General features: G+C 41.4%; 1 long non-coding RNA gene across 1 annotated transcript; it reads right to left on the bottom strand.

Annotated features, from left to right (window-relative positions):
* Nucleotides 1-8554: 8554 nt before the first annotated feature.
* On the bottom strand, nt 8555-11524 carry LOC131383055 (uncharacterized). Its single transcript, XR_009212776.1, has 3 exons — nt 11374-11524; nt 8819-8894; nt 8555-8733 (listed from the first exon to the last, which is right to left on the bottom strand). It is a non-coding gene; the product is annotated as an uncharacterized LOC131383055 (long non-coding RNA).
* Nucleotides 11525-13054: the final 1530 nt, after the last annotated feature.

A 13054-nucleotide genomic window follows, 5' to 3' on the forward strand; every position in this document is an offset into this window, starting at 1 on the left:
AAAGCTCCCAAAAGTTAGAACCTTTGAGAAGAATTCCCTTTGTGGATAAAACTCAGTTTCTTTCCTTGATCTCCCGCCCTCAATCCTGCATTTCTCAGTAATTGCTTTCTTATTCATATCCACACTGAGCCTCGAATTCCCTTTTGGGAAAACCACTTCCCTATTCACAGGGATATGTCTGATCTTCCTCTAGACATAATAATTCACAGCATGACATTTCTGAAAATCTAAGTTATTGAAGGTAGAATATCATCCCTGAGGGCTTCCACATGATGGTGTATGATGAACACTAGACTCCAAGTCAAATCTCCTTGATGCTGTCTTTCCCACCGCTGCTCCAGTGTTAAATGGCGATATATTCTTTCATTAAAAACTTCCAACTCTCAAATCCAATACTTACATAGATACTTATATTCCCCCCCAAGCAAAAGTACTTTTCAGAAAGGAAGAGAAACTTTTACCTAGATATAACATAATTTTCCAGGGTCCCCTGCTCAGGTGTATGTGACACTTTACATTTATTACCCTGAGTGGTCATTGATAACCCTTCATTATTCCTCTAACCTGGGCATTTTTCAAGCACTGTTGAGCCATCTGCCCTTGGTCAGTACCCTTTAACACTGAAGGATCTGGATGAACTTTGAAATGACCATGTTTCTGAGAACAAAATGCAGCATCTTCATTTCCCCATCTTTAAGCAGAGGGACAAGCCATGAAGTGATTTCTTTTTTCTTTTTTCCTTTTTTTTTTTTCATGTCCAAGCTTTGTCTCCTCTCTTCCCAGGGGGAGTCCTTCCAGTTAAACTTATTCTATTTGGTAAGAAAAGGGCAAAACATTCATAAGCATTGTTACTGGTTGAATTGTGTTCCCCCAGAAGATATGTTGAGGTCCTAATCCCCAGTACCCGTGAATGTGACTTTTTTTAAAAATAAGATGTTTGCAGATGTAACCAAATTAAGACAAGGTCATACTGAATTACAGAGGGCCGGAATCCAATATGACTGCTGTCCTTATAAGAAGGGGAGAAGAGACACGGAGACACACACGCACACACACACACACACACACACACAGAAGAAAGCCACATGAAGGCAGAGGCATAGAATGGAATTATGTTGCCATCAAGCCAAGGCACACCTGAGACTACAATAAGGTGTAAGAGGCAAGGAAAGATCCTTCTCGAGATGCATCAAAGGCTGGATACTGTGGGCAGCACCTTGATTTTGTACTTCTGCCCTGCAGACTATGAAGGAATAAAATACTGTTGTTTTAAGCCAGCCAGTTTGTGATACTTTGTCACAGCAACCCTGGGAAACGAATACAAGCATTGTCATCATTCTAGGTACCACTAATGGCCTGCTACGTGACATTCACTTGATTGATTTGTGCATTAGATGAGAGTGTAGGTTTTGGAGTCAGAATTCCTGGGTTTAAATCCTGGCTCATAAAAGCTAGGTCTCTGGGCCAGGCACGGTGACTCACGCCTTTAATCCCAGCAAGTTAGGAGGCCAAGGCGGGTGAATCACCTGAGGTCAGAGTTCGAGACCAGCCTGGCCAACATGACGAAACCCCATCTCTACTAAAAATACAAAAATTAGCTGGGCGTGGTGGTATACGCCTGTAGTCCCAGCAACTCAAGAGGGTGAGACAGGAGAGTTGCTTGACTGGTAAGGGGGAGGTTGCAGTGAGCCGAGATGGCACTACTGCACTCTAGCCTGGGCGACACAGCGAGACTCTGTCTCAAAACAAAAACAAAAACAAAATCTAACTAACGAACAAACAAAAAAAACTAGGTGTGTGACCTAGGGCAAGTTATATAACTGTTACCTATTATTTCTATTATCTTGTCAAATCATTAGAATAGTCCTGAAAGGTAGATATTAATATCTCCACTCTTTTTTTGGGTGGGGGGGGACGAGGTCTTGCTGTGTCACTGAGGTTGGAGTGCAGTGGTGCAACCATAGCTCATTGTAACCTCAAACTCCTGGGCTCAAGTGATCCTCCCACCTTGGCCTCCCAAAGTGCTCAGATTATAGGTGTGAGCCAGCATTCCTGGCCTAATATCCCCACTTAAGAGTCTTCTGAGACATAGAGAAGTTCACCATTTGCCCATGGAAATACAATTAGTAAGTGGAACAGTTGGATTTTTTTTTTAAACCCTCCAACTTCCGGACTCAAGTAATCCTCCTGCCTCAGCCTCCTGAGTAGCTAAGACTACAGTTGTGTGCCACCACACCCAGCTAACAGGTGTTTTAAAAATATGTTTTAATTATTTTGAAAGAGCTTCAAATTTTCAGAAAAAATACAAGAAAAACACAATAAACTCTCCCATACCCTTCACTCAAACTCCCCAATTGTTTTGGCATGATCAAATTGGCATGATCTTGGCTCACTGCAACCTCTGCCTCCTGGATTCAAGCAATTCTCATGCCTCAGCCTCCCAAGTAGCTGGATTACAGGCGTGCACCACCACACCTGGCTAATTTTTGTATTTTTAGTAGAGACAGCATTTCCCTACGTTGGCCAGGCTGGTCTTGAACTCCTGACCTCAGGTGATCCCCCCCGCCGCCTCGGCATCCCAAATTGCTGGGATTACAGGCGTTACAGGCGTGAGCCACTGCACCCAACCTGTTTGGGTTTTGTTTGTGTGTGTGTGACAGCGTCTCACTGTGTTGCCTAGGCTGGTCTCAAACTCCTGGACTCAAGTGATCCTCCTGCCTTAGTCTCCCAAGTAGCTGAGATTACAGGTGCATGCCACTGCATCTGGCAATATTTAAAAAAAAAAAAAACATATTTGCTTTATCATTGGCGCTCTCTCTCTCTCTCTCTATATATATATACACACACACACACACACACACACACACATATACATATATATTCATTCCATAGATGTATCATATATACTATATATTCATATATAACACATATTTTATATTTTTACCCCTAAGCCATTTGAGAATTACAAACATGTGCCCTATTACCTTTTGATAATTCAGTATGTAGCTTCTAACAACAAGAGCACTCTCCCACCTAATGAGAGTTCAACCATGAAAATGAGAAAATTGGGGTTTATACCTTAACATGTTGGGTTTTTTTAATAAACTTTTTATCTGAGAATAACATACATACAGACAAGTGCACAAATCATATGTACACATCTGAAGGAATATCCAGCAAGTGAACACACTTGCATAACCAGCAGACAAATGAAGAAATAGATTATTATCAACACCCAAAAGCTCCCCACCCTATGTCCCATCTTAGTTGCTTCCTCCTCCTCTTCAAAGGTAACCATTATCCTGATTTCCATCACCATAAATTAGTGTTGCCTGCTTTTGAACTTTATATGAATGGAATTACGTACTATGTACACCCCCTCCCCCCCTTTTCTTTTAGATGGCATTTCGCTCTTGTTGCCCAGGCTGCAGTGCAATGGCACCATCTCGGCTCACCGCAAACTTGCCTCCCAGGTTCAAGCCATTCTCCTGCCTCAGCCTCCCGAGTAGCTGGGATTACAGGCATGCGCCACCACGCCTGGCTAATTTTGTATTTTTAGAAGAGATGGGGTTTCTCCATGTTGGTCAGGCTGGTCTCGAACTCCCAACCTCAGGTGATCCGCCCGCCTCAGCCTCCCAAAGTGCTGGGATTGCAGGCATGAGCCACTGCGTCCTGCCCCCACTTTTTGTTTTAAAAAACAGGTTTTTTCCACTCAATATTACATATGTGAGATCTATCATTATTGCTGGAAATATCTGTAATTTGTTTATTTCTCATTGCTATATAGTATTTCTTGTGTGAACACATCCCAATTTATCCTTTCTACTGCTATTGGACATATGAATCATTCTCTGTTTTTGGCTATCAATATTTTTGTACTTTTTTGATGCACATGTGTATACATTTCTGTTGGGTTTATTACTAGAATTGGAATGGTTATGTGACAAGTTATATGTAAGTTTAGCTTTAGTACCTCCTGTACTGCCAAATAATTTCCCAAAGTGATTGTACACGATCTTTGGCAGTGTATGAGAGTTTCATTTGCCTCATATCCTTACCAGCACTAAATGTTATCGTTATTTTTTATTCTAGCCCTCTTGTGGGTGAACAGTTTTTCTCATTGTTCTTTTCTTTTCTTTTCTTTTCTTTTTTCTTTTCATTTCTTTTCTTTTCTTTTTTGAGACAAGAGTCTCATTCAGCTGCCCAGGCTGGAGTGCAGTGGCACAATCTTGACTCACCACAACCACCATCTCCCGTGTTCAAGTGATTCCCCCATCTCAGCCTCCCGAGTAGCTGGGATTACAGGCACCCACCATCCTGCCCAGCTAATTTTTGTATTTTAGTAGAGACAGGGTTTCACCACATTGGCCAGGCTGGTCTTGAACTCCTGACCTCAGGTGATCCACCTGCCTCAGCCTCCCAAAGTGCTGGGATTACAGGCGTGAGCCACCATGCCCAGCCTCATTGTTGTTTTAATTTGAATTACCCTAGGGCTAATGAGGTTGAGTATCCTTTTATATACTTAACATACTACTTGAATATCCTCTTTTGGGATGTGCTTGTGAAGTGCTAGATTTTAAAAATCCTTACCTGACCCCAAAGTTGATTTTTTAAATTTATTATTCTAAATTCTTCGTATACATCATGAAATAAATAAAGCTTTACTTGGGAGAGATGAACTATGCTGTAACTGTACCAGCATCAGTTGTTTTAGTTATCTATTTATCACTGCACACAGAACAAATTACTCCAAAACTTACTGGCTTCAAACAATAATAAACATTTATGATAGCATAAATGTCCTGAAGGTGAAGAATTTGGGGGCACATTAGTTAGGTCATTCTGGCTCAGGATCTCTCATGAGGTTAACAGTCAAGATGCCAGCTGGGACATTTGAGAGGGGCTGGAGGACTTGCTTCAAGATGGCCGACTCACATGGCTGGTAAGTTGATGCTGGCTGTTGGCAGGAGGCCTCAGCTTCTTACCACATGGCCCTCTCCACAGAGCTGCTTGAGTATCCTCATGACATGGTGGTTGGCATCCACTAGAGTGAGTGACCCAAGAGAGCAAGGTAGCAGCAGCAATGCATTTTATGACCTAGCCTTAGAGGCCATACTATATCATTTTCCCAATATCCCATTGGCTACACAGGTTAGCCTTACTGAATAGGGGAAGGAAACTACACAAGAGCCATCTTGGGGATTAGCTGCCACAATTGTCATTATAAACTTCATTGCCCAAGCTCTTTTAAAAATGTAAATAGAGGGAAAATTACGCTTTTTAAAAATTATGTTTTTTGAGACAGTCTCAATCAGTCTGTTGGCCAGGCTAGAGTACAGTGGCATAATCCCGGCTCACTGAAACCTCCACCTCCCGGGTTCAAGCGATTCACCTGCCTCAGCCTCCCAAGTAGCTGGGATTACAGACGCATACAACCACACCTGGCTAATTTTTGTATTTTTAGTAGAGACAAGGTTTCACCATGTTGGCCAGGCTGGTTTCAAACTCCTAACCTCAAGTGATCTGCCCGCCTCAGCCTCCCGAAGTGCTGAGAATATAGGCGTGAGCCACTGCGCCCAGCTTAAAAATTCTTTACCATCAAGAATGAGCTTGAAGAAAGATTGTTCATTTAATACATGTGTATTCTAATGGAATACATTCTCTGTTTTTGGTTATCGATATTTTTGTGCATTTTTTGGGGTGCACATATGTATACATTTGTGTTAGGTTTATTACTAGGAATAATAAATTCCTAGTTTACTCCTAGGAATATTTATTAGTTTATTCCTAGTTTATTCATATAGATTCTTAGTAGTTTATTACTAGGAATAATGGCAAATATAATTAATTGCTTTTAGGATCAGCAACTTGTATTGCTTACCAGCGTTTCAGATGTTTTTGAAAGTAAATGGTTTTGGATAATTATCATAGTTTGTTTTACCCCTGCTGTATATAAGGAGTGCCTTCTTAAATATACTTACAAGTATATTGATTAGAACTTCAGAAGTCATGTATTTAAGATTGTAAAAGTGGTTGCATATGTTGTTTTAGTCTGCTTGGGCTGCCATAACAAAATACCACAGACTAGGTGCCTAAAACAACATAAATTTATTTTCTCACAGTTCTGAAAGCTGGACGTCTGAGAACAGGATGCCAGCATGATTGAGTTTTGGTGAGGGCTCTCTTCCTGGCTTGCAGCCAGCCAGCTTCTTGCTATGCCCCACATTGGCCTTTCCTTGGTGCACATATATGAAGAGAGAGAGTAAGTACTCTCACCTCTCTCTTTCTCTTCTCATAAATCTATAAGTTCTATGGCATTAGGAGCCCGTATGACCTCACTTAGCCTTAATTACCTTCTAAAAACCCTGTCTCTAAATATAGTCATGTTGGGGGTTAGGGCTTCGGCATAGAGATTTTGAGGGGACATGATTCAGTCCATAGCACGCATAAGCATGTCTCAGGTTCTCCTCTCCTCTCTTTTCCTCTCTCTCATCTTTGATGATATAAGGAACAAACAGATTTGGGAATATGAAAATATTTTTCAGTATAGTCATCACCTCTACAGAAGACTGGCCATCAGCAGGTACTTTTCTAGGTTAGTCGTGGAGTAACAGATGAACAAAGGGGAAAAGGTCAAAATGGATGGTGAACCTGGGCAGGTCAGAGCAATGCATACTAAAGGTTTAATTTCTTGGAAGACATGTGCAAAGTGTTTCCTTCTTTCCTTCCCTTTGTTTCTTCCTTTCTTTTCCTTTCCTTTCTTTTTTCCTTCCTTCCCTCCTTCCTTCTTTCCTTCCCTCCCTCCCTCCCTCCCTTACCTTTCCTTCCTTCCCTCCTTCCCTCTTTCCTTCCTTCCCTCCCTTCCTCCCTTTTTCCCTTTTTCCTTCCCTCCTTCCCTCCTTCCCCTCCTTCCTTCAGGCTGGAGTGCAGTGGTGCCATCTCGGCTCACTGCAAGTTCCACCCCCCGGGTTCACGCCATTCTCCTGCTTCAGCCTCTCCGAGTAGCTGGGACTACAGGCGCCCGCCACCACGCCCGGCTAATTTTTTTGTATTTTTGGTAGAGACGGGTTTTCACCGTGTTAGCCAGGATGGTCTCGATCTCCTGACCTCGTGATCCGCCCGCCTCGGCCTCCCAAAGTGCTGGGATTACAGGCGTGAGCCTCCCGTGCTGGCCTCATCTTTCAATTTTTAACACATCTGAGGAATATGAATAATTCCAAGTGAAGTAGACATTCATAAAATGTTCTTGTTCTTCCATCATTTAAATCCAAACTTCCATGTTGTCTTATTATGTTGGTGCAAAAGTAATTGCGCCTTTTGCCATAACTTTCAATGTCAAAAACCGCAATTAGTTTTGCACCAACCTAATAGTTTGCTTACAGGAATCTAACAGTCGTTTTTCTCTTGGTCAAACTGAAAGCTGAAAAATAATCTTTAAAATATAGATCTCTATGTTTATTTCAAGTCTTCTTGGCATTTGTCTAAATTAAATAATTTCATAAAATAGACCAAAGCTGTATGAGCTAAGATATTTATCACAGTATCAAAATAATTAACATTTACTGAGAAAAGTCAGACACTGTGATGCACTGTTTCATATGCATAATCTTTATTTACTATCACAACAACCCTATGAAGTAGCTTGTATCATAATCCCAATTTTTACAGATGAGAAAATTGCACTTTGGAGAGAGTACGTAACTTGACTAAAGTCACATAGCTAATACGTGGCAGAGCCAGCCAGGACTTTTTTTCTTTTGTTTGTTTGTTTGAGACAGGGTCTTGCTCTGTGGCCCAGACTGGAGTGCAGTGGCACAATCTCTGCTCACTGCAACCTCTGCCTCCTAGGTTCAAGCGATTCTCCTGCCTCAGCCTCCGGAGTAGCTGGGATTACAGACACATGCCACCACGCCCAGCTAATGTTTTTTTTGTTGTTGTTTTTGTTTTTCTGGTTTTTTTTTTTTTTTTGTATTTTTAGTAGAGACAGGATTTCACCGTGTTGGTCAGGCTGGTTTCAAACCCCTGACCTCAAGTGATCCACCTGCCTCGGCCTCCCGAAGTACTGGGATTACAGGCATGAGCCACCGCGCCTGGCCCAGGACTTTATATTTATATATATATATATATATATATTTTTTTTTTTTTTAAGACAAAGAATAGTGCAGTGGTGCAATCTTGCCTCACTGCAACCTCCGCCTCCTGGGTTCAAGCAATTCTCATACCTCAGCCTCCCAAGTAGCTAGGACTACAGGCATGCACTACCACACCCAGAATTTTTATATTTTTAGCAGAGACAGGGTTTCGCCATGTTGGCCAGGCTTTTCTCAAACTCCTGACCTCAAGTGATCCACCCAACTCGGCCTCCCAAAGTGTTGGGATTACAGGCGTGAGTCACTGCACCCACCCCCAGCCAGGACATTAGAGTCAACAAGTTAAGTCTTTCTGACTCTAAAAGCTCTTCTTAATCTCTAGAAAAAGTAAATATTCAACAATAGGAAACTCCTCACATCTATTATAACTTCAATATAACAGAATATTATGCAGCCATTGCAAATTGTGTTCTTGGTTAATTTTTATTGACTAGAAAATGCTTATATTTTAATAGTAAACAAAAGAATAAGCAAGGTGCTGTGGCTCATGCCTGTAATCCTAGCACTTTGGGAGGCCAAGGTGACAGATAACTTGAGTCCAGATGTTCAAGACCAGGCTGGGCAACATGGTGAAGCTCCATCTCTACAAAAAATAAAAAGAATTAGCTGGGCGTAGTGGTGCATGCCTGAAGTCCCAGCTATTCCAGAGGGTGAGGTGGGAGGATCACCTGAGTCCGGGAGATGGAGGCTGCAGTGAGCCATGATCATGCCAGTGAACTCCGGCCTGGGTGACAGAGCGAGACCCTGTCTCAAAAGCAAACAAACAAAAAAATAAGATTCACACTAATGCATATATTATTATGTCAGCTATGTAGAAATATAAACATTTATGAGCCAGGTGCAGTGGCTCACGCCTGTAATCCCAGCACTTTGGGAGGCCAAGGCAGGCGGATCACGAGGTCAGGAGATCGAGACCATCCTGGCTAACATGGTGAAACTCCGTCTCTACTGAAAATACAAAAAATTAGCCAGGCGTGGTGGCAGGCACCTGTAGTCCCAGCTACTCGGGAGGCTGAGGCAGGAGAATGGTGTGAACCCAGGAGGCAGAGCTTGCAGTGAGCTGAGATTACGCCACTGCACTCCAGCCTGGGCAACACAGCGAGACTCCATCTCTCTCTCTCTCTCTCTCTCTCTCTATATATATATATATATATAAACATATATGAATATCCATAGAAAAAATGGGAAATAGTATATACAAATATTAGGATTGCTTATATTTAAATGTGGTATGACTATGAATGATTTTGCTTTCTTATTACATATTTCTGTAATGAACATGTATTTTATAAACAGGGAAAAGATAACAGAAATCTTTAATACTTATAATATGAGGGAGGAAATATAAAGACTTGGTTTTTATGATTAGAGGAATAAGTCCATTTAATAACTGCTGTATCCATGAAGAAGGTGCAAAACCTTCAATTTGCGATCTGTTTCTGACATGATGGCTATCAGATACTCAGATACAAAGTAATATTCTCTTGCTTGCTGAATTCTCTTATTCTTTCTGCCTTATGTTGGAGATAAAGTAGAAAGTGTGTGTTTCTTATTGGGAAGTTGGCATTTGAATGAGACTGCCGCTTTTCTCAGCTTAAAAAAGATAAAAGGAGTTATCAAGTAATGTTTTCTTTCACCTAAGGATGTTGGTCCCACTCCAACAATTGGAATTGATTGAACTCCTTTGCTTGCAAATTTAAAAGCCTTTTACACAGGGGATCTACTCACTCAGAATTTTACAAATCAATGGATGAACTCAAAACAAAAACCCATTACAGGGCACCTTAATGTTTATCTGTTTGGCAAGATAAACACTTGTAAACAAGCATTTTCAACTGCGAGCTTCGATAATAACACTATGAGATCTGTATTGGATGTTAAAAATTCACAATGAACTATAAAGATAGGACAAACCTAAAGGAAAAAATTGCTTTTTTAAAATTAAGTTTTCTGATCCATATTCTTAATTACATTGTGTTTCATTTATCTAGACCACAGCCACTTCTCTTGACTTTTGCCTTGATAGCATTTTTATTATTGCCTATGGAATGTAGCATTGCATGAAACAAGTATGCCATTGGTATTTGATTAAATAGTACTGCTTCCTGAAAGCCTGGAAACCTTGAATCAGGCAAAAGAAATGATATTAAATAGCCTTATGTCTGATGAACATAATCACTGCTAATTAATTTGTTATTTAGCCCTGAAATTGTCAAACCTAAATCTGCTTTTTTTTTTTTGAGACAGGGTCTTGCTCTGTCACCCATGCTGGGGTGCAGTAGCTCAATCATAGCTTACTGCGGCTTCGAACTTCCAGTATTAAGCAATCCTCCCACTTCAACCTTCTGAGTAGCTGGGACTACGAGTGTATACCACCATGCCCAGTTAAATATGTATATATATGTATGTGTGTGTGTGTGTGTGTGTGTGTGTGTGTGTGTTATATATATATATATTTTTTTTTTTTTTGACAGGGGACAGAGTCTCTGTCTCCCAAGCTGGAATGCATTGGTGCGATCTCGGTTCACTGGAACTGCCATCTCCCAGGTTCGAGCAATTCTCCTGCCTCAGCCTCCTGAGTAGCTGGGATTACAGGTGTGTGCCACCATGCTTGGTTAATTTTTTGTATTTTTGGTAGATGACGGGATTTCACTATGTTGGCCAGGCTGGTCTCGAACTCCTGACCTCAAATGATCCACCTGCCTCAGCCTCCCAAAGTGCTGGGATTACAGATGTGAGCCACCACTCCTGGCCCAAATCTAAATCTTGACATTAAATTTAGACTTCAGAGTTTCATTGAGATTAAACTTGAAATAAACTTTAAGAAAGATCATATCCAGGTAAAATCAGTTCTTTTGTCTAAAAAAAATAGTTATTACATTTCAACCAACAGACCAAAGGGCCTTAACCTCTAGATCAGTGCTAGACAAATTACTGATGGATCAGTCCCCGACAAAACACACACAATTTGTTGCAGACCAATACTTTGATAAAACTGAGGAAGCAGAACAATGGAAAATGAAAAAGTCATGGAAAATAGAAACACATTTATAAATGATTAGTTTCAACAGATATACAACTATTGTCAAACTTTTCCAAATGTTTTAAATCCTTACTCTCATTTTCTGGCTTTCCTTGCCATGAACCAGTAACAAACAATTCTCAGACCCATGCAGATCACGGACCACATTTTGAGTAGCGCTGCTGTGGGCTCCCTACTCACCTTAAAGTCCCATATGTTGCTGTTTGTCTTTGGCTGAGAATCTGATTAGGGAATGGAATGAGGCTGACTTCATTATCTTCACCTGCAACTCCCCTTGAGTAGGTCTGCAGATTGTAATTATACCTGTGTGGTATCGAGATCTTTCACCTGTAGGGTCCTGATGCAACTGTGGTATTTATAAACACCGAGGTGAGTTCCCAGGGTTCAGCTGCCCGCGGTTTCGGGTGATGACTCCACTGGGCAAATGTCAAGGACCCCCGTGAACAGCATACCCAGCTGAACCAGAGGGAAATTTCCCCAAATGTTTTACTCATATATAGGTGAAATAGCTAGTACTTCCCGCACTGTGCATGATCATCAGAATCATAACAATGGAGTTTTAAAAATATGTTAGAACCAACTATAACTGCTGACACTGAGTTTTGTTCGAACTCTATTTCTAAGCGTTTTCTCCCCTCCTCATTGGTTGATTCCAATACCACAGGGAATGGAGGCTGCCCACAGCCAGAGTCTTTAGGGAAAGGATAGAGTCCGACTGCTCGGTCTTTCCTATCAGCAGAAGGCAACACTGGCTACTGTGCTGTTCTGGGCATAGTCAGCATGATGATTGCTTTGAGAGATGGAGAATTGGCATTTCTGTAGCTGTTGCGCCTTCTCTCACACCAGCTGAACAGCAGTTCTTAAAATGTGGCCCAGAGACTCCTACAACCATTTCAGGAGGTCTGCAAGGTAAAAAATCTTTTTATAGTAGTACTAATGTTATTTGCTTTTTTCACTCCCATTCTTTCATGAGTGGGGTTTTCAGTGGCTGCATAACATGTAATGATACCATTGTTCCGATGCTTAATGGAATGTGTACTTCTGTGCTCTTCGTGTATTCTTGTAATACCAATCTTAATTTCAAATATGATAAATATTGACAGATATAGCCTGCATAAACTACGGCTGTTCTGTCTTTAAATACTTTCTAAGAGTATAAATGGGTTTCGAGACCAAAAAGTTTGAAAATCACTGCTGTAGAAGAATAAATGTAGTTAATTGTGTTTACAATGAAAGGTAGAGGCAATTTGGCCTAGGAGATTTTTATTTTTATAGCGTCCAAAATGTTATAGTAGTGGGGCCATGCCGGGGCAAAGAAACATTCTCCTCTGGAGTGCCCAGAGGAAACACAGCCTTGCCCAAGATGCTGAAGGACTTCTGACCTTCAGAAATGTAATAAATCTGTGTTGTTTTAAGCCTTGAAGCTTTTGGTAATTTGTTACAGCCACAATAGGATCTGAATACAGGCCAGGCGCAGTGGCTCACACCTGTAATCCCAGCACTTTGGGAGGCCAAGGCAGACAGATCACCTGAGGTCAGGAGTTTGAGACCAGCCTGGCCAACATGGTAAAACCCTGTTTCTAATAAAAATAAAATTTAAAAAAAGCCAGGCGTGGTGGCGGACACCTGTAATCCCAGCTACTTGGGAGGCTGAGGCAGGAGAATGCCTTGAACCAGGGAGGCGGAGGTTGCAATGAGCCAAGACCATGCCATTGCACTCTAGCCTGGGCAACAGAGTGAGACTCCGTCTCAAAAAAAAAAAAAAAAAAAAAAAAAGGATACGAATACAGATCTGTTTCAGAGAAAACGAAGACTTGTTGGGCACCTGCTAGGCACCAGGCCATGAGCAAAATTACATAGT

This window comes from Hylobates moloch, unplaced genomic scaffold, assembly GCF_009828535.3.
Source record: "Hylobates moloch isolate HMO894 unplaced genomic scaffold, HMol_V3 SCAFFOLD_1, whole genome shotgun sequence".
NCBI lineage: Eukaryota > Metazoa > Chordata > Mammalia > Primates > Hylobatidae > Hylobates > Hylobates moloch.